This window comes from Aegilops tauschii, chromosome 5 (genome assembly GCF_002575655.3).
Source record: "Aegilops tauschii subsp. strangulata cultivar AL8/78 chromosome 5, Aet v6.0, whole genome shotgun sequence".
Classification (NCBI taxonomy): Eukaryota; Viridiplantae; Streptophyta; class Magnoliopsida; order Poales; family Poaceae; genus Aegilops; species Aegilops tauschii.
The window spans coordinates 62,472,814-62,497,763 of record NC_053039.3 but is presented as its reverse complement, the minus strand read 5'-3'; the positions used below and the strand labels follow the sequence as shown (position 1 = coordinate 62,497,763).

At 49.0% G+C, this 24,950-nt stretch overlaps 1 pseudogene; it reads left to right on the top strand.

The window, feature by feature from the left end:
• Positions 1-3,651: 3,651 nt before the first annotated feature.
• On the top strand, positions 3,652-4,856 carry LOC141022321 (E3 ubiquitin-protein ligase SINA-like 10; annotated as a pseudogene).
• Positions 4,857-24,950: the final 20,094 nt, after the last annotated feature.

The window sequence follows — 24,950 nt, the reverse complement described above, 5'->3', positions numbered from 1 at the left end:
GCAGTACGCGCGGCACTTTTCATGTAGGCGGTTTGACAGAGAGGCGAGGAGGGTGAGGGAGTAGCGGGTTTAACTTACTTACTGCTAGAAAGGTCGGGCTGTGCGATTTGACGGCGCGTTACTGCTAGAAAGACTTGTGATATGACTACTCACTATAGTCATGAATTACTGGCGGTACGACCGGGGTGATGCCTCCCTTCCGTTCCGCACTCTAATCTGGTGCATGACACATATTACGTCGACCCGGATGCTGCTGGATGTCCCACATGTCGGTGAAGTAGTACGTAGTAGTAAGAAGGAGCAAAGAATCATGCGGTATAAGTCTTTCTAGAGATTCCAACAAGTGACTACATACAGAGCAAAATGAGTGAATCTACACTCTAAAATATGTCTACATACATCCGTATGTTGTAGTCAATTTGAAATGCCTAAAAAGACTTATATTTAGGAACGGAGGGAGTAGTAGTACTACTACTTACGTCGGAGGAGTGCGAACCACGGCAGCCCAGTGAATCAGCAGTAGAAAACAATGTGCTGATATGGCCATAAAAAACAATGTGCCACGGTCCAGACTATAGCATGTACAGTACTATTCCTCTTTGTTTGGATCCCGGAGTTAGAGCTAGTTTGGGTTGAAATAGCCTCAAATTATCCATATAGGAGGGGTTAGTTTGAGCTAGTTTGCTCTAACCCATCTAAAAAAACTAGCCCGGTGGAGAGGTTCTAATTGGGTTAGTTCTCCTTGGGCCCACTAAAAGAGAACTAAAAAATCTCCCCTGCCCGCACTAGCTCTTCTCCCTCGTTTCTCTCTTCTAATTCTAAACTCAGCCGACGCCCGGTGGGCGGGGTTGGGATTTGCCGATGGTCGGTTTGCTCAACTGCGGCCCCACCTCACAGTGAAAACGTTACTACTGGAATAAAAAAGCCATATACTCCTATACTAATAAAACATTAAGGCCACGAGGCGATGCAGTGTCGGTTACAGGAGGCAAGAAGAAGAGATGCATCCATCAACGACATCCACCTCCTCGACTCAGAGCGCCGGCCCACCAAAAGGCGGCTAAGCAGCAGCGGATTTCGTGGCCATGTCGACGTGCTTCTGAACAATGGCATCCAAAGATTCCAGCCACTGGAAGAAGGCCAACGTCTTTCTGTCCTCGCTGGCCTTGTAGTGGCCTATGTAGATGATTTCCTCGTAGACGCGTCGTAGACGCGGATGTGCAGGTCGACGGTTACTTGCATGGCGAGGCGCTGCGTGATGAGCGCGGCCTCGAGGTGCACATTCTTCATCGCGACCTCCGGCACCTGCAGGGCCACCAGGGCTTGAAAGAGTTCGTCACCATGGAGGCCGATGAGGGTAGCAGGCAATGAGGAGCCTAGGCGCGTGGGCTGGAGCAGCACGGCAAGGTCGTCCGCGCGCTTCTTGACGGCGGTGAACTTGCGGATGGAGTTGACCATCATGTCGTCCATGCGAGAGGCGAAGCTGGCGTCGGCGAGGGCTACGACGCCGGCGGTCACCAGCACTGTCTGGAGACGCTGCGTGGTGCGGGGCCGCAGGCTGGCGCCTTGGATGATTTGGCACAGCCGACTGCCGCTCGCGTCCATCGCCTCCATAGGTGCTTCTGGCTTCTGGTCACTTGGTCTTGGATTGGAGTGAGCAGTGTTGCGCAGAGACTAAGGAGTAGATGGATTGGAGTGGTGGGGCGCCTTTATATGAGAATCCAAACTCTGTTGCATTCACATCGTGCTGGCTCTATTCTGCTCCTCCAATTAATTCCCTCTGCATGTAATTTGAGGATGCATCATTGACCGTTCAATGTCTCGGGAACCGCTATCCTCTCCCTCCTTGGCATTCAAGCACCTATGGAGGTGACTGCCGCTCGCGTCTATCATGTTTCAGGAGATGTTCCCGTCGATGACGAGGTGCCCATGGTGACTTCGTAAATTTCAAGATGATAGTACTAGAATACTCAATATTGTGCACCGCGAGCAAGGCCGAGAGGAAAACGAGAGAACTACGGGGCTGTTTGGTTCTAGGCCTAACCAGGCCACACTTTGCCATACAATGTTGCCACACTTGCCTAAGGTTAGTTCTTCAAAATGAGAGCCACAAGTTGGCAAGCCTAAGGGAATCTTGCCACACTTTTTGTGTGTATGTGATGTGGGACCCTAATGTGACTTGCCTAAGGTGGGGCTTGAACCAAACATCCACCCAAGTTGGTCAAACTTGCCTAACATTAGGTGTGGCAACCTTAGGAAAACTTAGTCTCAAACCAAACAGCCCCTACGTATTTATTTACGGTGTAGATTCACTCATTTTGCTCCATATGTACTCCGTCTCGGTGTAGTCTAGTCACTTGTTGAAATCTCTAGAAAGGCAAATACTCCTTTCTGGTTTACAGGGCTATACTAGCAAGTACTACAATAGTGGGCTCACATAGCAATTTTGTCTCATGCAAGAGCCTGGCTATATGCGTGCTCCAAGGTTCGCAACTGCCACGTTCGGGTTGCACTTGGCTCTTCGCCTCTTCGAAAAGACGAACAATGATGTTACTACTACTACTTCTACAGTATCGAATCCACTGCTGCATGTCCGTCCACCGCGAGTGGGAGGGATAGCTTGTTGTAGTAATATAAGCAAAAGCATGTCCTCGTCTGCGAGCCACCGCGCGCATGGGCGAGGGAGAAGGCATGGAGTAGTAGTAAAAGCAAGCTTCTCCTCGTTGTACGAGTTGACGTGACACATCATAGCACTGGCCCCACATGGTTGCCTCTAAACTTGGCTGAAAGACCCGCAGTGTAGAATACTCCATTTGCTGCAACCTCTAACATTTACCCTACCACAAATTAAAATATATATTCCTGTCTTGACCAGATGAGCATGCAAACTAGAATCACCAGGATGACATGTAGGGCCAGAAGATTATTTTAATCAAAAAAATAAAGCATGGAGCCGACCCCAACGATTTTAAGCTTACAGGCATGGTACACGCTATCCTAGACTACTCTACACATGAAACTGCCACACGAGCATCCGGGCTGCGCTTGGCTCTTCGCCTCTTCGGGAAGTCAAACAATAATGGAGTACTACTGCATTGGAGGAGTACTACAGTATGCTTCTGGCCATCTGACACCGATTGAACTGCTGCATGTCCACCGCGTGCGGGAGGCAGAGCGGGGCTGTTTGGTTCTAGGCCTAACCATGCCACACTTTGCCATACAATGTTGCCACACTTGCCTAAGGTTAGTTCTTCAAAATGAGAGCTTCTCCTACTCCTGCCAGCCACCACGCTCATGGGCGAGGGAGGGACGTAGCTTCATTGACTTACTGCTCCTGCCTTTGCGTCTATGACAGGTGGGCCCAACAGGTCGGTGGCCCACCTGTAATGCAGCCAAAGGGAGGTGCGGTTAAGGCGAGAGGGCGTTGTAGTAATCAAACTTCTCGGTCTTGTACGAGTTGGCGCGACACATCAAAGCACTGCACTCGATATATTTCAATAATTTGCGTTTACCGATGCATTAATTACAACGCGTGCATGCATGCCGTGACTCTCCTTTTGATACTTGCATGTGTTGATTTAATGCACCTTGAAGTAGTATGAATATGTGATGGTAAAGCTTTGTAATGCCCCGGCCCTAATAAAGCGAGAGATGGTTGCGCACGAGGAGGGCGAGATCATGCAGACGGAACAGGACCCGACAATGGAGCTCTCTATGGTCCCGATGGACCTCACCTTGCTCCACTGCCCCTTGTGCCTCCGCCCCTTGAAGCCTCCAGTGTATGAGGTTCGAATACACCTCGTCCGTTCGGCTGATGGTGCAAGGTGCAGGCTTCTTGATTGATGTGTTGTTCGATTGATTTGTGCAGTGCAAGGGAGGGCACCTGGCTTGCGCGGACTGCCGCGTCGAGCACCCCGGGAACCAGCAGTAGTGCCAGAAGTGCGAGCGTGGCGGTGGATTCGATGTGCGGAACATGGCGGTGGACGGCGTCCTCTCCTCGGTGAGGGTGGAGTGCCCGCACGAAGGCTGTGGGCTCTACGTCACTTACCACAAGCTCGCCGATCACCAGAGCGTGTGTCCGCTCGCTCCCTGCAAATGCCCTGTGCCCGTCTGTGGCTACGAAGGCCCGCCGCCGGTGCTCTCCCACCACATCAGCACCGTGCATCCCATGCCTGTGCACAGGATCCAGTACGGCAAGGCGCTCCAGCTGCAAGTGCCACTGTCGGAGCCACGGCTCTTGCTGTTCGCGGAGGAGGACGGCCGCGCATTTTTCTTGGTCGGCGGCGTGCTTGACATCGGCGCGCCTATCGCTGTGTCGGTCGTCTGCATCAGAGCGGGGGCGTCCCCACTGCCGCACTACATGGCCAAGCTGTGGGCAAACGGCCCGCCGGGGGAGCCCAAAGGTAGGACCGACGCCATCAAGGTGGAAATGGAGGTGACAAGCAGCAGGGATTCCGGCGACGTCGCCGTGCAGGAGCTGACCTTCTTCACAGTTCCGCCCAAGCTGCTGGCCGGGGCTAAGCTGGTGTCCCTCCACATTCATATTGACAAGCTCACGTCCTAAATGATTCTACAGTGCCTTATGTTTATCTTAGTAATATGCTAATATAGGGGTTAGCTTGGTCTACTTTAGCTTAAGATATGGTGGGTTTTGCTGGCGATGCAGCAATTACCTCGACATCAGATCAGCGGTGAAAGTAATTTCGAATAGTCAAATGGATATTTTGTGTCTGTTGGATATAAAGATCCTTTGGGTAAGAAGTAACAGCTTATATGCTTTTTTCGAAACGGAACAGCGATAGTATAATTTTTTTTGACATGCACTAACATTTTTTAAGTTAAATATTTAGTCAAAATTTGGCACAAATTACAAAGGGGACTAATAAACTAGGACGGAGGTAGTACCACGCTATATTTAATTGCAAACATGTTCGCACCGATCACAACCTAAATGGTTTCCCACTTAGGAGCGTATTAGTAGTACTCGGTTATAAATACTACTATGCCAAGATGACTGCACATTCCTAATATGTGCCTCCAATTAATATAGTAGTAGTAGAGTACTTGGTCACGTACTCCATAACATCACCGGGCATTGCACGTACAATATTTAGTGGTAGTAAGAGACAAGTGCCTATATGCCACGCATGTTCATACTATTTGTGCCTTTCTACTTCACTTACTGTGCTACATTACACAGGTTCACACGTCCACTAGTGGGTACATGTCCATCTTGTAGTTCCAGTCCCACGTGTTCTTCATATAGATGGAACGATCCTTGCATGACACGTGCACCTTGATGCTAGATGTCTCGCGTGTTGGCAAAAGGATGAACAAAGCTCACGTAAAAAAAATAGAGTGGAAGAACATAGATTCCCGACGACCGAGAAGGAGCAAGGAACCTCGTGGTGGAGCGTCTGCACTCATAATATTTTATATTATTCAGCGATATAAAATCAACAATTCATCTCCACAGTGGACTCGAAGAGTATGAAACACGGCAGCCCAGTGTAGTTACATCATACTAGGACATGGCTAACCTACGCTATCACCATATTTCTTGGCTTCCGTGCGACACCTATCTCTAGTAATCCAGCAGCCCGTATCGCTTCTCCCTCCTCGTCTCTCTCAAAGTGCGGCGGGCTGGCGTTTTTGCCATCTATTGAGGTCGGTTAACTCATCACATGTTAGCGACATGCCAAGAGCATTCTAAAAAAAATCCTTTCATGTTCCGTTTTCAAAAAGAAAAAATCCTTTCACGTACGAATTTGACTGTATGCTTTGAGCAACTTGCATGTCCTATACTGCTCCTGTTTGGATACTCTAACTTAGCTAGAGGTTAGACTAACTCATGACTAACCCTGAACAAACTGTAGCCAAAGAGGTGTTTGGGTGACAGGGTTAGATTGACAATAAATACACTTGATGGAGAGAGAAAAGTGATTTTTCAGTGGTCCCAATGAGAACTATCTCCAGTTAGCACCTCTTGGGTGGGATAGTTTTTTTTGGTGGGTTCGGTGCAACTTGCTCCAATTTAAACCCTCATGCTTGGATACTTTAGGGCTATTTGAGCCCCGACTAGCTCAAACTAACTCTAACCCATGGATCCAAACAGGGCCTATGGCCAGCCTCGACGCGGAGCAGTCGCGTGCACCGGGAAGCGGCGCTCTCTCGGCCGTCGTGCCACTTCAAAGCCGTCACCAGTGAGAGGTCGCCTCCGCTCTTGCCAGGCATTAATGCGGCACTGATGCTCCAGGGCGACGCTGACCTTTTCACGTGGGAAGCGCGCGCTGGCAAGGGAGTATAGGTTTTGAACCGTTTCAGGTGTAGTACTGGTAGTTTGCAAAACTACTCAATTATTGCACTCAGTTTCCTAAGAAATTGTGGTAAAAAACGTTACTCCACAGCCCGCTTCCCTTCTCCTTCCTCTTCCACCGCCGCGCATGTCCGCGGGAAGCGGCCGGTCAACCCTTATATAGGAGTGCTAGCACAAAAAGATGCATGCATGACCACTAAAATTTCCAGATTAAAGCGCCGCTCCGGCGGGAGCATGGCGTATGTTGTTACCTTCGGCCGGGCCATGGCTACCGGGCGACGGCGACCAGAGAAGAGGCGGTGGGAGGGGAATGAATGCAGCTACTGTTTTGGTTCGCCGTCCGGCTTAAATAAATGTGCAGCATCACGTGTACCCGCGGGTGCACAAATTGTAACATATGTGTCTGCTTAAGTGGGCATCACGTAACTGGTGTGTGTGTGTGTGTGAGATTCTGATAGACAGAGTACGTGTGTGTGACTCTACTCTTTGGACATGTACTCAACCTTTTGCATCGGGATATAAGTATAATGGTATTTACTTTAGCTAGTGATTTACGTGGCCATGTTAACGTGGTTGTGTAAAAAATGTCACTTCCTGCTCGTGATTTGCGTTATATAATTACAAGCAAGATGCTCGTGCATTGCACGGAACATCAATATGCATTTTTTTTACAAAACACCTGTTGTGATTTACCCATGCAGGAGTAATACCATGTGTAAAAACTAATGATATTTTGAGAATTTTATCGGAAAACTGGTATCTCGAGAATGTCATCGAAAAAATGAAAGATGAGAGATAAGGTGAGGAGGAGTGGAGTGTGGTGGTGACTGGTGGTCGGAATGGGCGGAGGCATGGGGATGGACGGCGCCGGCAGGCGGCAGCGGCCACCATGCTAGATTGTTCCAGAGACTTTCCTTTTTAATTGCTCAGCAATGAGGTTATGGGAGATAAGATGTGGAGAGAGGTGTGGGTATCTTTTGTAAAATTATCATAGTTTGCTTTCTATCCGTCAGATATAGATCAAACGGTCTATATTACAAGATGGCAGGCACACCATCATCGCCAACTCAGTTTTTTATAAGGGTACAGATGATAAGTTTGCTAACTACTAAAGTAAAGTGGAATTTGTCCATGTTATACAAGTAAATTAAGGTGATTGTTTATCATATGGGTAAGGTTGGATGAAGGGTGGTAGGAACAAATGCTCCACCTAGAGCATGTGTGTGTGAGATGGAGTCTTAGTGTGTGTGTGTGTTTGTGTGTGTGTGTGGGTGTGTGTGTGTGTCTGAGAGAGAGAGAGATGGAGTCTTAGTGTGTGTGGGGGGGTGGGGGTGGGTGCGTGCGTGCGTGTGTGTGTGTGTTTGTGTGTGTGTGTGTGTCGCGGGGTCCTCGGTGGCGGATGTAATTTAAGTGCGCATGGCTTCATCATAGAGAGGTGATGTGTATGGCAGAGGCCACCAACGATGGGGTGCGAGAGAGAAAATGCCCGTAGAGAGGGAAGAGAAGGTGTGTGCGCGTGAGAGGAGTCGACATCGAGAGAACGTGTTTGTTCGAGAGACACCAAGGAAGACTACTATATATCGATGGTGCATGTAGGCAGGAATTAAACGAAGGGATGGTCTTATTGGTTTCGGGGATATAGGGGAAGAGTGAGAGGGGGTAGCTAGAAGGAGATTGTTAAGTGTGAGTGTTGTTTTACCCATCCAGGCGGAAGTTATGTGCACACAAGAAGAGAACGATTCGATGTGGCATTAGGGTTGAGGGTAATTAACTACATATGGAGACATAGAGACCTTCAACGTGCATGTGTGAGAGGTATACATGTATACGTGGGATGTGTGTGTGTGTGCGCGCGCGCATGATCGAGATAAAAGAAAGAAGACATAAGTCATAAGATCAACGATATGGGAGAGACGGATCGGTATGACAATATGCATGCATGTGCGAATGCGGGGAAGAAGGCCCGACAATTGAGCATGTGTTTTTGTCTTTAAGACATAGTGGCGTGGGCTGGAGCATGCATCTATGGCGAGCAGAGGGAGTGAGGCACAACGATTGTGCAAAAGAGTTCAACCTATAAATGAAAGAAGGTTGATGGAGAAACAGATAAATAGAAAGATAAAGATGCTAGCTAGTGTGCGTTAGAGATAGGAGTCGAGTGGATCAGAAGGCTGAGTTATGTGTGTGGGTGTGAGAGAGATGAAGAAAGGGTGCATGTGACTCACATACAAACAAATATCGGAGAGAAATGAGATCCCGAGAGACAGATTTTTGTGTCTGCGAGACAGAAAGATATTTCACAACGAGAGTGATAGCTAGAGAGACATATGAGGGAACGCAAGATATCTCTAGGGAGAGAGAGTGTGTGAGCAACACACAAGAGAACGGTGGAGAAATATGAGACCCTAGGAGACAGAGTTTGTGTTTGTCTGTGAGAAAGAGATATTTAAGAGGAAGAGTCGTAGGTTCTCATACCTAAGGAGCGAAAGACATCTCTGTATGAGGGGTGTGCGAGTGGCACACGGGGGAATAGTAGAGAGAAATGAGACCCCGGGAGACAAAGTTTTGTGTTTGTGTGAGAGAAAGAGATTCCACATGGAGAATCATAGTTAGAGACACATAGCAGGGAGCGAGATATACTTAGAGAGAGATAGAGTGATGAAGGTCAAGGGAGAGAGTACCATAGTGTGTTACGAAGATAAAAGATCATTGTCGACATACATGTAGCACGAGAGATACCCGAGAGACGATGAACGCGTATAGGTCTAGAGAGATAGTCCTATATAAGCATGAGTGGTAGTTATATGAGACGAATATCTGGATTAAATGGGATTCAAATATTTAAATGGAGATCACGACATCGATAATATCATAACACAAATTGGTGCATCAAACATGCATATTCATTTGAATTTGGGGACACGTGTAATGTTATATAGTTTATCAATATTGGTGATCCATAGATTCTTTAATTAGAAACAATGCATGGTTTATATGCAATTAATGTCTAAACGGGATTACACTATATGTTGTGTGTGTGAAACACATTATACATGTTTGAGAAGTAAAAAAAGTCCCGCATGAAACACACATTAATTGGAGACAGTTAGCGAGGAATGCGTACATTGGATTTCAACGTAAAGTGGTTTCAAATATTTGAAAATCCAAATTGATGGATACAACCTTATGAATCTGAGATCATGCCATTTGTAAACCATATTTATGTATAGAGGGTGTTGTGCTTTTGAAAGTATATATAAAAAATGATGTATATGGAATTTTATTCCAATTGAAAATGGATCCCGCCCAAAAAAATAGAATACAAACGGGAATCGAATTGAGTTGGCACGGTAAACGTGCACTCTGCAAAATTTGAACGAAGCGGGGAAAGTTGCAGTAACCGCCCGAAACCAAAATCTGCGAGATGGAAATTACTACTACCTATCCCTGCCACGCAAAGCCTATCTTCTCGATTTCTATAGGTTTCGATAGGGGTAGGTTTGTAATTTCACTCAAACGTGACATAACCGCCTCTCACCCGGATTCATACACGGTGGGCGCCAAAACACAGTGTGTCCTCGGGCGAAATCGACTCCCTCCCCGATTCATACACGGTGGGCGCCAAAAACAAACTCTCGTCGGCAAATATTCGGTGTATGCGAGATTACTGTCCTATCCCCAACTGACTAATATTGTTGTGATGTAGGAAATTTAAAATGGGGGCTAAGTTTGTAAATTTCCTCGCATTTGAGACAAGCGCGCCCTGAAGACATGGTTCCCCCCTTCCTCTCTACCTCCATTTCCCCATTCGTACTCCGTGGGCGCCAAAACACCCTCTCCACCCCAGCCTCCTCCGTCCGCCACCCCATCCACCGCCGTCCTCCTCCACCATGCCGGAGTTGATACCCCGACGCCGCCGTCCATTACAAGAGATCGACCTCTCTCATCCACAGCTTCGGACCGGTATCCTTGCATCCCGTCCTCTCGCTTCATCCCCGCCGTCGTCCACCTTGCCGGCGCCACTCCTACGACCGTCTCGTCCACCACGCCCCGCTGCCACCGTCTACCCTCCTAGATCTGCTTCCACACTGCCGACAGCCATCGCTACCGCAACACCGTCAGATTCTCAGCAGATGCATACACGGCGCCGCACCAGATGCGGTACTCTTTCGTATGTGCTCAACTTATTTATCACAGCAAGAAAATAGATCGCCACTGCTTTACTCTAATTTCTTGTCCATCACTTACTTGCTAGTTGAAAGCAAACATTGGTTGCGAAGTTTCCTTTGTTTGGTTTGCACCTTCAGATCCGCCATGGCACGCTCAACACTATACTCCCAATGCTTATGGTTTTCCCCTTTTATATTCCACACTAGTTAAATCATAGTAGACTAAATTTCAAAATTGGGTCAGTCGATTTTTCAAAGCTCGCCGGAGTTCGCCGGTGCGAACGAAGGGGCTCGGGTGGGGACGGTGGTTGTGGGGGGGCGGTTGTCGGTGTCAAAACCAGCGGATCTCGGGTAGGGGGTCCCGAACTGTGCGTCTAAGGTCGATGGAAACAGGAGACGGGGGACACAATGTTTACCCAGGTTCGGGCCCTCTCTATGGAGGTAATACCGTACTTCCTGCTTGATTGATCTTGATGAATATGAGTATTACAAGAGTTGATCTACCACGAGATCATAATGGCTAAACCCTAGAAGTCTAACCTGTATGACTATGGTAATGAGTATATGCCTTCCGGACTAACCCCTCCGGTTTATATAGACACCGGGGGGATCTAGGGTTTACAAAGAGTCGGTTACATAAGAAGGAATCTTCATAGTTGATCGCCAAGCTTGCCTTCCATGCCAAGGAGAGTCCAATTCGGACACGGGTACGGTCTTCCGCCTTCACGTCTTCACAACCCATCAGTCCGGCCCATGGATAACAGGTCGGACGCCCAAGGACCCCTTAGTCCAGGACTCCCTCAGTAGCCCCTGAACCTGGCTTCAATGACGAGGAGTCCGGCGCGCAGATTGTCTTCGGCATTGCAAGGCGGTTTCCCCTTTTTCTGAACTCCAAGATAGTCTTCGGATGCGATGATAGTATCCGGACCTGTCACACGCACAATACACAACCGCAGAGAGAATATATTTTTACACGAGTTCCATCCGCTAACAACTTTTTCAACATGACATCACGTCTGTCCGGTCACAATTTCGAACCATTTTTCGTCTGCCGCTCCTTGTTTCGAGACGCGGTTTCCATTGGCACGTCTTGTCGAAGCAGAGATCGTGTCCCCTTATTGCGGGATTCTCATCAATGCGGGCGTGGGTGACCCAACCGTGCCATTTGCACGGCCCTTGGGAATAGGCGAGTTTAAGGCGAGTGGGGAGGCGCTTGATATTCATGGCCTTTATAAGGGGATAAGGATTCCCCTTCTTCACCCACACCTCAGTTCCTCCTCAGCCCTTCCATCCCTGAGCTCCAGCGCCCAAGCTTTAGCTTTTCCCTCGTCCGAGAAAGCACTCCAAAGATGTCCGGATCCGGAGCTGGAGGCAAGTGGATGGCCTCCTCCGTCAAGAAGAGAGATATCAAGGAGCTCCGGGAGGCCGGATATCTGGCCAAGGAGATTGCTCACCGACTCCCGGCCAAGGGACAGATCGTCCCTACTCCAGAGCCCCACGAGAGGGTTGTGTTTCTTACACATTTTGACAGCGGGCTGGGCTTCCCTCTTCACCCATTCGTCCGTGGACTGATGTTTTACTACGGGCTAGACTTCTATGACCTAACCCCCAACTTCATTCTCAACATCACGGCATTCATTGTCATGTGCGAGGCCTTTCTCGGCATCCCACCTCATTTCGGCCTATGGCTGAAGACTTTCAATGTGAAGCCGAAGGTGGTGAGCGGCCAACAAGCAGAGTGCGGAGGCGCCATGGTGGGCAAGATGCCCAACGTCACCTGGCCTGAAGTCTCATTCGCAGAGACGGTGAAGGGGTGGCAATCAGGGTGGTTCTATATCACCGAGCCACGCGACGCGAACTGGGCGGCAGCCCCCGAATTCTGATCCGGAATCCCGATGCGGCTCACCTCCTAGCAAGAGAGGGGCCTAACCTGGGGTCCCTCGGACGAGCTGACTGGGCTCTAGACGTGCGTCCAGAACATGATAGACAGGAAGATCAAGCTTGTCAATATGGTCCAGGCTCATTCGTCGGGTCCTTCCGTGCCAACGCCGGACTTGCTATCTGTGGGAGTATGATCCGGCCAAGCACCAGACGCTACTAGAGCTCTTCGGCACGACGCACGAAGAAATATGGAAAGTGCTCTTCAAGGCCGGCGAGATGCCACCGCCCACGACCGAAGATCGCGGGCTTAGCTTAAAACGCCAGGCTAACTCGGTAAGTTCTTTTAATGTTTTCAAGGTGTGCCCTTTACTAGCATATTTTGAGAAAAAGCCTGAGCTTTCCTACCCATGTTTTTAGGCCTGGATCAAGGTAGCAGAGGGGATTAACTGTCCGGCTCCACTGCCCGAAGACCAAGAATTCCCATTACTAACGAGAATGCTTTTTCCGGGACCTTATGAGGTGCCAGAGAAGACGGCCAAGAAAGCGGCAAAAGGGGCCAAGAAGGGCCCTCGCCGCAAAGGCGCTCCGGATGTGATGTCCGAAGACGAGACTTCCTCTTCGTCTGCTGACGACAACGACGAAGAGGAAGAAGAAAACGACTCCCCACCTGAAGTGGGGAGGAAGAAGACAGTGGCCCCCACAAATCCGGAGGCGAAAGCGCCTAAGAGGGTTAAAGGCTCCCTCGCAGATAACTCCACGTGGGATGTTGATAGCAATCCGGAGCGACCTCGCCGGACCAAGCCTCGGCCCGCCTCGTAAGTACCAGAGTCCAAAAACGTCTGGCCTTCCCGATTTGTAATATTGATATATCTTAAACCTTGTCATTGCAGTCCGGCACGCGATGGCTCCCCGCGATCCTCGACAGAGGGGTCGCTAGACTCAAAGGAGATGGCTAGCATGTCTCCGCCACCTGCTCATTCCGTCTCTCCCAAGGGTGATGACGTGGTGTCGCAAAAGCCCTTCCCCGGCCGGGGGGAGTTTCCGAAGATCATCGGGGTGGCGCCCCAGGATGATTCCTCTACCACCGGGCACATGGGGGAAAAAGCCCCTATGGGGACTGGTGACGGGGGCCGAGTTCCCTTCGGACCTCAGCCGGATACCATTCCGGAGATCTACGCGGCTCCGGAGTCCAGCGAACGGCATTCCCCAAAAGGAGGGAATGTGCCTGTTTTGCCGGTGACCTCTGTCCAACCAGAGGCACCGGATAATCTACTGGAGGCGCTATGAGGCGCCTTTATTGTGGATGAACACTGTGCCCTTATGGGCACGGTAATAGAGAAGGTTCAGTTCGTCAAAAGCGGACTGACCGAAGCCTGCACTAGCCTTCTAACGGGCTTTGAGGTAAGTAATGTGGATGTAGGAAGAATATCACAGTATAGACAGTAGCCCCTGATGCTCTGTTTGGTGTTCGGGAAGAAAAAGCCGAACAGAGGATCAAGAATAAATATCGCAGGAGTCTAACATAAGTTGTTTATGTGAATAAGCAGGTATCGCTGCAGGCTGCCACCGCTCATGCTGTGGAGGTCTCTGGACTGAAGCAGAAACTGGAGCGGGCCGAGGAGGAGCTCGGCCTCGTGAAGAAGCAGCTGGAGGATAGCCAAGGTATGCAGTAACCTGCAGGTACATTTTAAGAAAAATGAATGGTCCATCCGGACTAAAGTGTCATAAACTTTATTAGGGGCCACGTCCGAGGTGGCAGCCCTTAAGAAGGCGTTAGCCGAGGCCGAGGACAAAGCGGCCAAGGAACACGCCGCGCGTGACAAGCACAAGGCCCGGGTTGGCGAGGCGCAGCAAGAGCTCCAGGACGCGGTCAAGAGGTTTGAGTCCTTGGAGCGCGATTGTAAGGCGCAAGAGTCCGAACTGGCGAAGGCCCGCCAGAGCGCACAGGATGCACGAGCTGAAGCCCAGAACGCCCTCCAGGAAATTCAGGCGGCCAAGAAGATTACGGCGGGTAAGTCTTTCACCATGCAAAGCAAGTATGTAGAAGAAACATTCCTTGTACTGATCCGAATTTGGGTTTTCCAGGGGCGTTTATAGATCTGTCGTGTAGTATATCAGATGCTGCCGAGCATTATAGAGCCGAAGAAGGGATGTCTACGGAGAAGCTATTATGGTCTCAACATCTTGGACCCGAACATCCGGTGCCCTTTAGTGACCAGCTGAAGCAGTTGGTCGAGCTGCACAGGTCGGCAGAGCTAGCCATGAAGGACCTGATAGTCCGGTTGTGGCCTGCCGAGCCTATACCTAGCAGCTACTTCGGGCTTGTTAAGCGGCTTGTAAGTGCCTGTCCGCGGCTCGAAGCCGTGAAGCGGTCGGTCTATATTGAAGGTGCGCGTAGGGCATTTGCCCGCGTCAAGACGCATTGGGCAAAGCTGGATGCCAAGAAGCTGGTGACCGAGGGGCCGCCGGAGGGAAAGGAGCATCGTCGACCCGAGCTATATTTTGATGGTGTCCTGGAGGGGTCTCGCCTTGTGGCGGAGCAATGTTCGAAGGATGTTATATTCCCATGAGAACATGTATTATCATGTCCTGTAATATGGTACAATGATGTTATGTAATGTAATGCTTGCGATTTAGATTTTACCTCCTGTGCGGCCGTTTATGAAATCTGAGGGTTGACCAGTCATCGGCTTCTGCCCCCACGTAGATAGTATGGGGGTGTTCGAGATAAATCTAAACACTCTTTACTCCACATTCTGGTCCTTAAAGGAGGTGTTTAGCACAACGAACAAGGCAATCAGACTATGCGGCCTTTACCGCCCTCACTTAGCCATAGGAGTTTGACAATTAAGAAAGTCGGCGAAGCCCCTGGTATTCGGAAGGCCGAACTAGGGGCGTTATACACGCCTAATCGGAGGAACCGATTCTTCGCAAGAAATGGAAAAAAATTCTAACGATTTGGAACCTCTCGAACAGCTGACCAGCTCTCGCCGCATCATGACAGTCAGTTTTCGGCTTTCTCTACTGAGGTGCTCGTCCGGAAGAACCGGGACACAATCGCAGTAGTTCTCCCTTTACTACCCTAGCCAATATAGCAGAACGTAAGGTAGTAAGCACAAGAGCCGGGCAACCCAACTATTGACCAAAGACATGATTCGGAGCCGATGCATATAATGCTATAAGTTTGGGGTGCCAAACTATACTATAAAAGTGTTCGGACTTTTATTGCCGTAATGCGGGGCGTAATGAAGCCCCTGGCATAGTAATACGTACCATGGTGTACGTGTGCAATGAGTAATAAATACAAAGGTGAGGAAACAGGAAAATTAAGTAATAAGCTGACGCCACCATTTATTCACCATTGTGATGTAATTAGTACGTCGAGACGTACTTTGTGCAAGTAATGCGATAAGCAAGTAAGGCTATCTAACATGCCGTGACCAAGGGCGAGTTGCGTATGGGTATGTAAAACAGGTATGGCGATCATTAGCAGAGACTACCTGGGGATTCCCTTGTACGCCAGAGCTCCTTGCTTCCTTGGTGTGTTCTGCATGCGGGCCGTCCTAATAGACCTCAAAAGAGAGAAAAAACCCGAAATGAAAAAGAAAAAGTAAAGGCATGCGAATCCCAGGGGCGGTCGAGCCGCACTGTGGATCGCGAGCCAGTTATGCCTCCGTCAGTACCCATGGGGTTTTGAGTGCGTAGTTATGTACGCGCGGTACGAATGACATTCCCTCATCGGGGCTGGGACGGAGGCCAAATTGTTAATTCGGTTCTTGACGAGCCGAGCTGTCCTGTTGCAGTGTAGTCCGGACCCTCTTAATGATGTCCAGGGGCTCGGCAGCCGGATTGTAGTGCTGCTTGAGAAGGCTGCTCTGTGCTTCGGCTTCTAGGGCGGCTGTGTGCTCCTCTATACGGAGGGAGCGTTCCGTGTTTCCATTGACTGTAATGACGTGCGTGGACCGGGCATCTTGAGCTTGAGATAAGCATAATGTGGCACCGCGTTGAATCTAGCGAACGCGGTTCGTCCGAGCAGTGCGTGATAGCCGCTGCGGAATGGGACGATATCGAAGATTAGTTCTTCATTTCGGAAGTTATCCGGGGAACCGAATACTACCTCCAGCGTTATTGAGCCCGTACAACGGGCCTCTACGCCTGGTATGACTCCTTTAAAGGTAGTCTTCGTGGGCTTGACTCGTGAGGGGTCGATGCCCATTTTACGTACTGTATCCTGATAGAGCAGGTTGAGGCTGCTACCACCGTCCATTAGGACTCGTGCCAGGTGAAATCCGTTGATGATTGGGTCGAGTACCAGTGCGGCTGAACCGCCATGACGGATACTGGTTGGATGATCTTGACGATCAAAGGTGATCGGAAATGACGACCATGGGTTGAATTTTGGGGCGACTGGCTCTACCTCATAGACGTCCCTGAGTGCGCGCTTGCTCTCCCTTTTGGGGATGTCTGTAGCATATATCATGTTCACCGTTTTGACTTGAGGCGGGAATTTCTTCTGCCCCCCCCCCCAGTGTTCGGCTGCCGGGGCTCCTCGTCATCGTCCTTGCTCTGCGATTCCCCTTCCTTGTTTCCGCTATTTACCTTGCTAGCTTGCTTAAAGACCCGACAATCTCTGTTAGTATGGTTGGCCGGTTTGTCTGGGGTGCCATGTATCTGGCACGGACGATCGAGTATGCGTTCCAAGCTGGATGGTCCTCCGCCGTTCCTTTTATAGGGCTTCTTTCGCTGGCCGGACTTGGAGCCACTGAATCCGGCGTGAACTGTAGTGTCATTGGTGCTATCACCATTGCTTCGGCGTTTGTGTCTGTTGCGTCGGAGCTTGCTTGTGCTGTTTTTGGCCTCAAAGGGGCCTGCTTTGTTGGCTGTGTTTTTACTGCAAGCCAGCCAACTATCCTCATCTGCGCAAAAGCGGGTCATAAGTGCCGTGAGGGCTGCCATGGACCTCGGCTTTTCTTGGCCGAGGTGGCGTGCTAGCCATTCGTCACGGATACTGTGTTTAAAGGCAGCTAGGGCTTCAGCATCCGGGCAGTCGACGATCTGGTTCTTTTTGGTTAGGAACCTAGTCCAGAATTTTCTGGCTGATTCTCCAGGTTGTTGAACTATGTGGCTTAAGTCATCGGCATCAGGCGGCCGGACATATGTACCATGGAAGTTGTCAAGGAAGGCCTCTTCCCAGCTGTCGATGGAATTTTCAGGCAGGCTATTTAACCAGTGTCTAGCTGGTCCTTTGAGCTTTAGTGGGAGGTATTTGATGGCGTGGAGGTCATCTCCACAGGCCATGTGGATGTGGAGAATAAAGTCCTCGATCCATACTGCGGGATCGGTTGTTCCGTCGTATGATTCAATATTGATGGGTTTGAACCCCTAGGGGAATTCGTGATCCATTACTTCATCTATGAAGCAAAGAGGGTGTGCGGCGCCTCTATATCGGGCCGCATCGCGCCGCACCTCCGATGGAGTCCGCCTGCGGTTATCGGCCCGGATGTGACTGGGTTTGTCACGTCCGAATAGGTAGCCGTTGTCGCGACTCGAAGAACGTCCTCGCGATCCGTAGATTGATCTGGTGTGTCCTACTCTCTTGTCCAGGTCTTGCCGAAGGTCGTATGTATAATCCCGAGCTGCTGTGTCTCTGCTTTTGCGTGGTGGGGCGGGCTGTTGTTCGGCCTGAGTTGCCGCTTTGTCCCGACCGCGGGGCGATCGGTCCGCCGCACTATCACGACTGTGTGGTGGTCGCTCCGCATTGCGCGAGGGGGTATGGGCTCCGGCACCTCCTCATCGAACTGAGGTAGCAGTCTCCGTTTCGGGTAGCTCTTGGCTGGGCGCTTGAGGCCGTATTCTTCGGCTGCCAGGACGTCAATCCATCTATCAATGAGCAGGTCTTGATCGGCTTGGAGCTGTTGCTGCTTCTTCTTCAGGCTTCTTGCAGTGGCTATTAGCTGGCGCTTGAAGCGCTCCTGCTCGAGGGGTGCCTCAGGCACGATGAAGTCCTCGTTGCCGAGGCTCTCCTCATCCTCGGAGGGTGGACGATAACTATCGTCATCCGGGTTACTGGGCATGGCCTATTTATCAGGGTTAACTTGCTCATTGTCTTGTTCCTCCTGTTCGGATGTTGCTCCAACAGGGTCTTCATTGTTTTCGGCGTCATCCGGAGTGCTATTTTCTCCGGCGCTAGTGTTGCCGTCTTTTGAGCGGCGTGGCTTAGAGTGGCGTTTAGGGCGCCGGCGCTTGGACTGTGTCTCAGAAGGTTTATTCGCATCTGGGTCTTCTTTGTCATCGCCGCTAGATTCTTTGGGTGTATCAACCATGTACACGTCGTATGAAGTGGTGGCCGTCCAATGTCCAGTGAATGGCGGGTCTTGGCCTTGCTCCTTATCAGCATCGTCGTCCATACCGTCGATGTCTTCGGAGCCATAATAAAGCACACCGGTTAAATCTCGATAGTGGCTATGAAGTGGGGGTGGGTGGGAAGCAAAATTCTCAGTTGTCAGCCCCTAGTTCGAACCGGACATAGTTCGGCTATGAGTCCCCTGCCAAGGACAGGTTCTTTAAATACTTTAGCACATCGCCCAAAGGTGAGTGCTGGAAGATGTCTGCGGCGCTAAATTCGAAAATCGATAGCCGATCCAACTCGGTGTCCGCAGGCGTTCGTGGTTCGGAACTTATGGCCGGAGATGAGTCCGGAGTTCCACCAACGCGAGTATTGCAAGGTGTCGAGTCTGTGTGCGGCTCCAACACCGCGGGCTCCGTGGCCTCGGATGGCACGATCTGCTCCGGCTCTAAGGTCGTCGCAGCAACAGGAACCATCTCCTGGACGTGGTCCGATGACAGATTTAAGTCATGTTCATCGGAGCGAGGGGAAGCGATCATCGTGGTCTCAAATCCGTTGAAGATCAAGTCTCCATGGATATCCGCAACATAGTTCAAGCTTCCGAATCTGACCTGGTGGCCAGGGGCGTGGCTATCGATCTACTCCAGATGGCCAAGCGAGTTGGCCCGCAGTACGAAGCCGCCGAATACGAAAATCTGTCTGGGGAGGAAGGTTTCTCCTTGGACAGCGTCACTATCGACGATTGAAGGGGCCATCGAACCTTTCATCGACGGCACAGTGGAACTCTCAATGAAAGCACCAATGTCGGTGTCAAAACCGGCGGATCTCGGATAGGGGTCCCGAACTGTGGATCTAAGGTCGATGGTAACAGGAGACGGGGGACACGATGTTTACCCAGGTTCGGGCCCTCTCTATGGAGGTAATACCCTACTTCCTGCTTGATTGATCTTGATGAATATGACTATTACAAGAGTTGATCTACCACGAGATCGTAATGGCTAAACCCTAGAAGTCTAGCCTGTATGAATATGGTAATGAGTATATGCCTTCCGGACTAACCCCTCCGGTTTATATACACATCGGGGGGATCTAGGGTTCACAAAGAGTCTGTTACATAAGAAGGAATCTTCATAGTTGATCGCCAAGCTTGCCTTCCACGCCAAGGAGAGTCCAATCCGGACACGGGTACGGTCTTCGGCCTTCACGTCTTCACAGCCCATCAGTCCGGCCCATGGATAACAGGCCGAGCGCCCGAGGACCCCTTAGTCCATGACTCCCTCAGCGGTGGTGGGGCCTCGCCCAACGAAGAAAACTCGACGCGGGTGGGGGCGGGGGTGGCGGAGGAACACAGGCGGTGGGGGCCGGTGGTCCGGCCGGCGGCCCGTGTGGTGTTCTGTATGGGAAGAATCAGAGACGAGGAAAAAGAAGGGTTAGGAGACGTAGGATCTTCATCCAACCGCCTGAAATGGTCGACTGACCCAAATGACAAAAGTCACGCGACTTGCATGCAAACATGCCTTTATATTCAGTACCATGATCGTACCTGCTTAGCACTGCTCCTGAATCCATCAAACTAAACAACGTGCCACTCATAAATCCAAACTTGTTGCTCAAGTACGAATCTGATATGATGCTGATATTACTAAAACAGATAACATTTAATTGGTCAGCTAATGTTCCTACTTTACTTTCGAAAAAGCACGTGCACCACATATAGAGAGACAGCAGGGAGTTGCTTTCTTAATGCGCTCTGGTTCATCATGTGTGGGCACTACGCAACGAACGTTTTATTATCCAAAATCTGCTTGCTCTTCTTTACCATGTTCCTCTTTCGTTCTTCTTTAATAAGTACTCCCTCCGTTCCTAAATACAAGTATTTGTATAGATTCCACCATGGACTACATATGGAGCAAAATTAGTGAATCTACACTCTAAAATGTATCTGGATACATCTGTATGTGATCCATAGTGGAAATCTCTACCAAGACTTATATTTTGGAATGGAGGGAGTATGATAGTAGTACGGTATGTTCCTTGTAGTGAAGATGAGTAGGGACATTTGCAGTGTAGAGGTCTATACGGTCGGTTGTGATGGACACTTTGAACTCTTCGGGCCTCTTTGATTCGTAGGATTTTGTAAACATGGGAATAGGATTTGTAGTGGCCTGCCCACTTGAATCCTATAAGAATAGCAAGGAAATGCGGGGAGCTGTGTCGCCTTTGAGAGTTACACTGATATTAACAGTACCGCACCTTCAGTTGAAGAGAGCTGGTATCCGAAGCCTTTCTAGCCGTACCGGCAATACTAACACATATATTCCAGCAAGTTCCACTTTACTGATTTTACTCTGATGCTTACGGTTTGCCCGCTATATCTACACTATGATCGGTGTAGCTGCTTTGTGTCGCACTAGCAGCAGTCCACTCTTGAAGCTAAACACCGCAGTGACTTACAAAATTGGCACCAAGGCATTGAGTGCCATTCTGGATGCAATGAAACTCATACGCTCCCCACCTGTTGATTCTTGTTCAGAATATGGTCCTAATGACTATTCTAACCTCGAGGAGTCAAAGGCAGATGGCCTGTCCTGTTCACCCATCAAGGTGCCTGTTCTAATTTGGCAAGGTTTTATTGATTGCGCGTATATTGCATATGTTGTCTTGCATTTCTTCTACTTTGTTGCACCGCCATCTGCTTAGTTTACTCATCATATATGTCGAGATGCCATGCCCATCCATTATCAATACATATTCCATCTGTCATACCATGTTTTTCCACTCAAATGTTGTTCTTGTGCATCAGACATCAAAAAGGAAGAGGGTGATTGCCGAACCTGAAGGAGCACCAGCAAAGTCCTTGAAAAACGTGGTGGTGCCGGAGAAATCAGACAGCACCCCACTTATACTAGCTGTACAACCAGTGACACAAAATGTAGGACCGACTCCAGCAGACTGTACCCATACTTCACTGGCCACACCACTAGCCCCACCACACATGACCTGCACTCCAGCAAAAGGTATACCGATTTCAGTTGCCATAGCACCAGCCGTACCACAGAAAAATCCCACTCCAGCAAAAAGTACAGCAAGTCCGCCGGCCGAAGACCTATCCCAACTGCAGAGACGGCCAATTCCTGCAGATTGGAACCCCATTCCAGTTATTCCCAGTTTAAAAGACAATGCTTTCAATGTTGTTAGGGACTACGTGCATATATTCCCATCATGGGAAGATTATAGTGAAGACAAACACCATTTTCACATCTTCCTGTCCAACTTACGTGTAAGTGCTATTATTCATGGTTATTATTTTCCTGTTTTCTGCTTATTGAACACATCAATGATTTACATTACATTATTGTAAGTGGGCAAGGGTCAATCTGGATAGTCATGACGAGCAAAGCTTGCTTGTGCTTTTCAAGGAAGCATTGCAGCAGTATCGGTGTTACCTGAGGAAATCACACTTTGATGGCAAGTCTATAGACGAATTTCCGGTGAAGTCTCATGTGCTAAATTTAGAAGACATTGAATGGAAAAACCTTGTTATGCACTGGCCTCGTTCCCAGGATGAGGTACTGTCTATGAAATCACATGACAATTTGAACTTCTACTTTTCCGCATGTGCCTTACGGATCTTTTTTGCAGGAAATCTGCTCGAAGACAAATTCCAGTTTGAAAAGAACGACAGGATATCGCCAATATGCTGCCCGCTGCTTTGCTCTTGTTAGTACCTGTTGTCCTGTATCACTGTACTTGCATACATACCTGGTTCATTATGTGACAGCAGTATGCATGATAGCTTGCTTATCAATTGTTCGCTCCAAATTATCTTATCTGTATAAATGGTTACATTAGTGTAGAATATATCCAATGCCAATAAAAAAATTTAGCTCTGCATTGTTCTGGTAAGTACTTGCTGTCCTTTATCAGTGTACTTATATTGACAGGTAGTTCTTCATGTACCATCACTCTGCAGCTTATTTTCCTTTGCCCTCCATTTTCTACACATCAGATCTATATTTACTCTTACCATAAGGTTGGATAACACCGATGGTACTGAAGAAGTTTAGCTGTGCATTGCTCTTGGTTGTACCTTTTGCCTGTATCGCTGTACTTACATTTATAGCTACTTGGTTATGTAGCATCACTCTTCATCTTATCTTAAATATTCTCCATTTTTTCTTATGTTATCACATCTATATTTACTCTTAACAAAATGTAGAATCAAGGCAATGCTTATGAAGAAGATTCTGTGGTAAACTTCTTGAATTGCCCCCCCCCCCATCAGCATGGACAAGGGCTTTATAGAGCCTGTCTTCACCAATAATGTAAGTTTGTCCTTCTCAAGCCTTCAAACTTTGTTGTGTATATTTGGTTAGGCATGACTGCAACAGCTATTTATATTTGGTGTTTGCATCAAATTGCATGTTTAAAGTTTATTATGCAGTTCATAAACAAAAGTTTATCCTTCTCAATTTAAGTTTTCAGTTGTACAACCAAGTTCCTTCTTCATACCATGTAAATTAAACTATACATAGCAAGTGATCTTCTTTTGCACTGCATGTATGCTTCTGTTCTTGATCTGTAATCCAGTGGTGTGGTGAACCTACCCACTACAGCACAATGTCATATTCTGCAATGTCTTAACTATGAACAATGTCATATCATTCTAGTATTATTTAAACCGTCTCTTTATTTGCCAATCTGAAATGGGATAAATTGACAGCACACTAACCATTGACACTTATGAGTCCTTGATCTGTAATCGAGTGGTGTCGTGAAGCTGCCAACTCCTTCACAATGTCATTTCTTGCCATGTCTTGACCTGAACAATACCATATTGTGTTAATGCAATTTTAAACTGTGTCACTTTATTCGTTAGTAAGAAATGTGATGAATTGTCAGCACTGATACTTTTATCTGCAAAACCTGTCATCTGTCTGCTTGTTTATCTTTCAGAGTGAGGAGGATATAAGTGTTAAACATGCGCAGTCTCATCAGCTTGCTCAGCTGCTTGCGCTGCAGCTCCCAAGCAGGGCTAACCTTTCTTGAACTCTATTGAAGGGTTGTCTGTTTTGTATATTATTTTGTCGGCGTGTTTAGTTGCACTGGTGGCGATCTTTGATGCCCAGTGTATGTAATCTGCTGTATGCTTGTGCTTTATTATCATAGTGGCAAACTTTGATGCCCAGTGGATGTAATATGCCGAAATTTCTTTATTGTATAGTCTAGGTTTTTTCTTATTCATGATGCTACAGTTATTTTACTGTATATATATCCTGTCTTCGTAGTAAACCGGCCAAACCGTAAAATTACGGTACATAATCGGGCCGTCATGCAATCACGATGTAGGTTGGGCCTGAAACGTGCCGAACAGCTCACGGGCCGGCAGCAGCCCAAAATGGACCCCGGCCCATGATTGTGCCAATCAAATCACGGGCTTTTAACAGGCCAAAATTGTCTCGGTCCTTGTTTGGCCCAATCAGATTATCGGCTACGAGCAGGCCGGATGCAAACCGGGCCGTAGTTAGGCCCAACTATATGACAGGCTTTTAACAGGCCGAAATTAATATAGGGCCGAAATGTTAAATGGGCCCTTAACAGGCCGAAACTAATATCAGGCCGAATTACTAAATGGGCCTTTAGCAAGTGGGCCCAAAAGCATAGCGTCCAGTTGACGGGCCGAATCTGATATGGGTCATAATTTAGCCCAAAGCCTCTTAAAGGGCCGGACCTGAACTGGGTCGTAATTTGGCCCAGAACCTGGTAGGCTTTTAACGGGCCGGATCTCATATGGGCCATTTTTAGGCCCGGAACGTGGCAGGCCATTAATAGACCTGATCAAATATGGGCCGGCATTTGGCCCAAAACATGGCAGCCAGTTAATGGGCCGACCTACTAGGGTCCTCAAAATCTTGTGGGCCTACAGCTGGGCCGGCCCATTAATGTCGTCGAAATCTCGTGGGCCTTTAGCTGGGCCGGCCCATTATGGTCCACGAAAATCTTGTGGGCCTTCACTTGGGCTGGCCCATTATGGCCCGCAAAAATCTTGTGGGCCTTTACCTGGGCCGGCCCATTATGGCCCGCAAAATCTTGTGGGCCTTTAGCTGGGCCAGCCCATTATGGTTAGCAAAATCTCGGGGGCCTTTAGCTGGGCCGGCCCATTATGGTCCGCAAAATCTTGCGGGCCTTTAGTTGGGCTGGCCCATTTAAACTTTATGGGCCACTTTTGGGCCGGTCC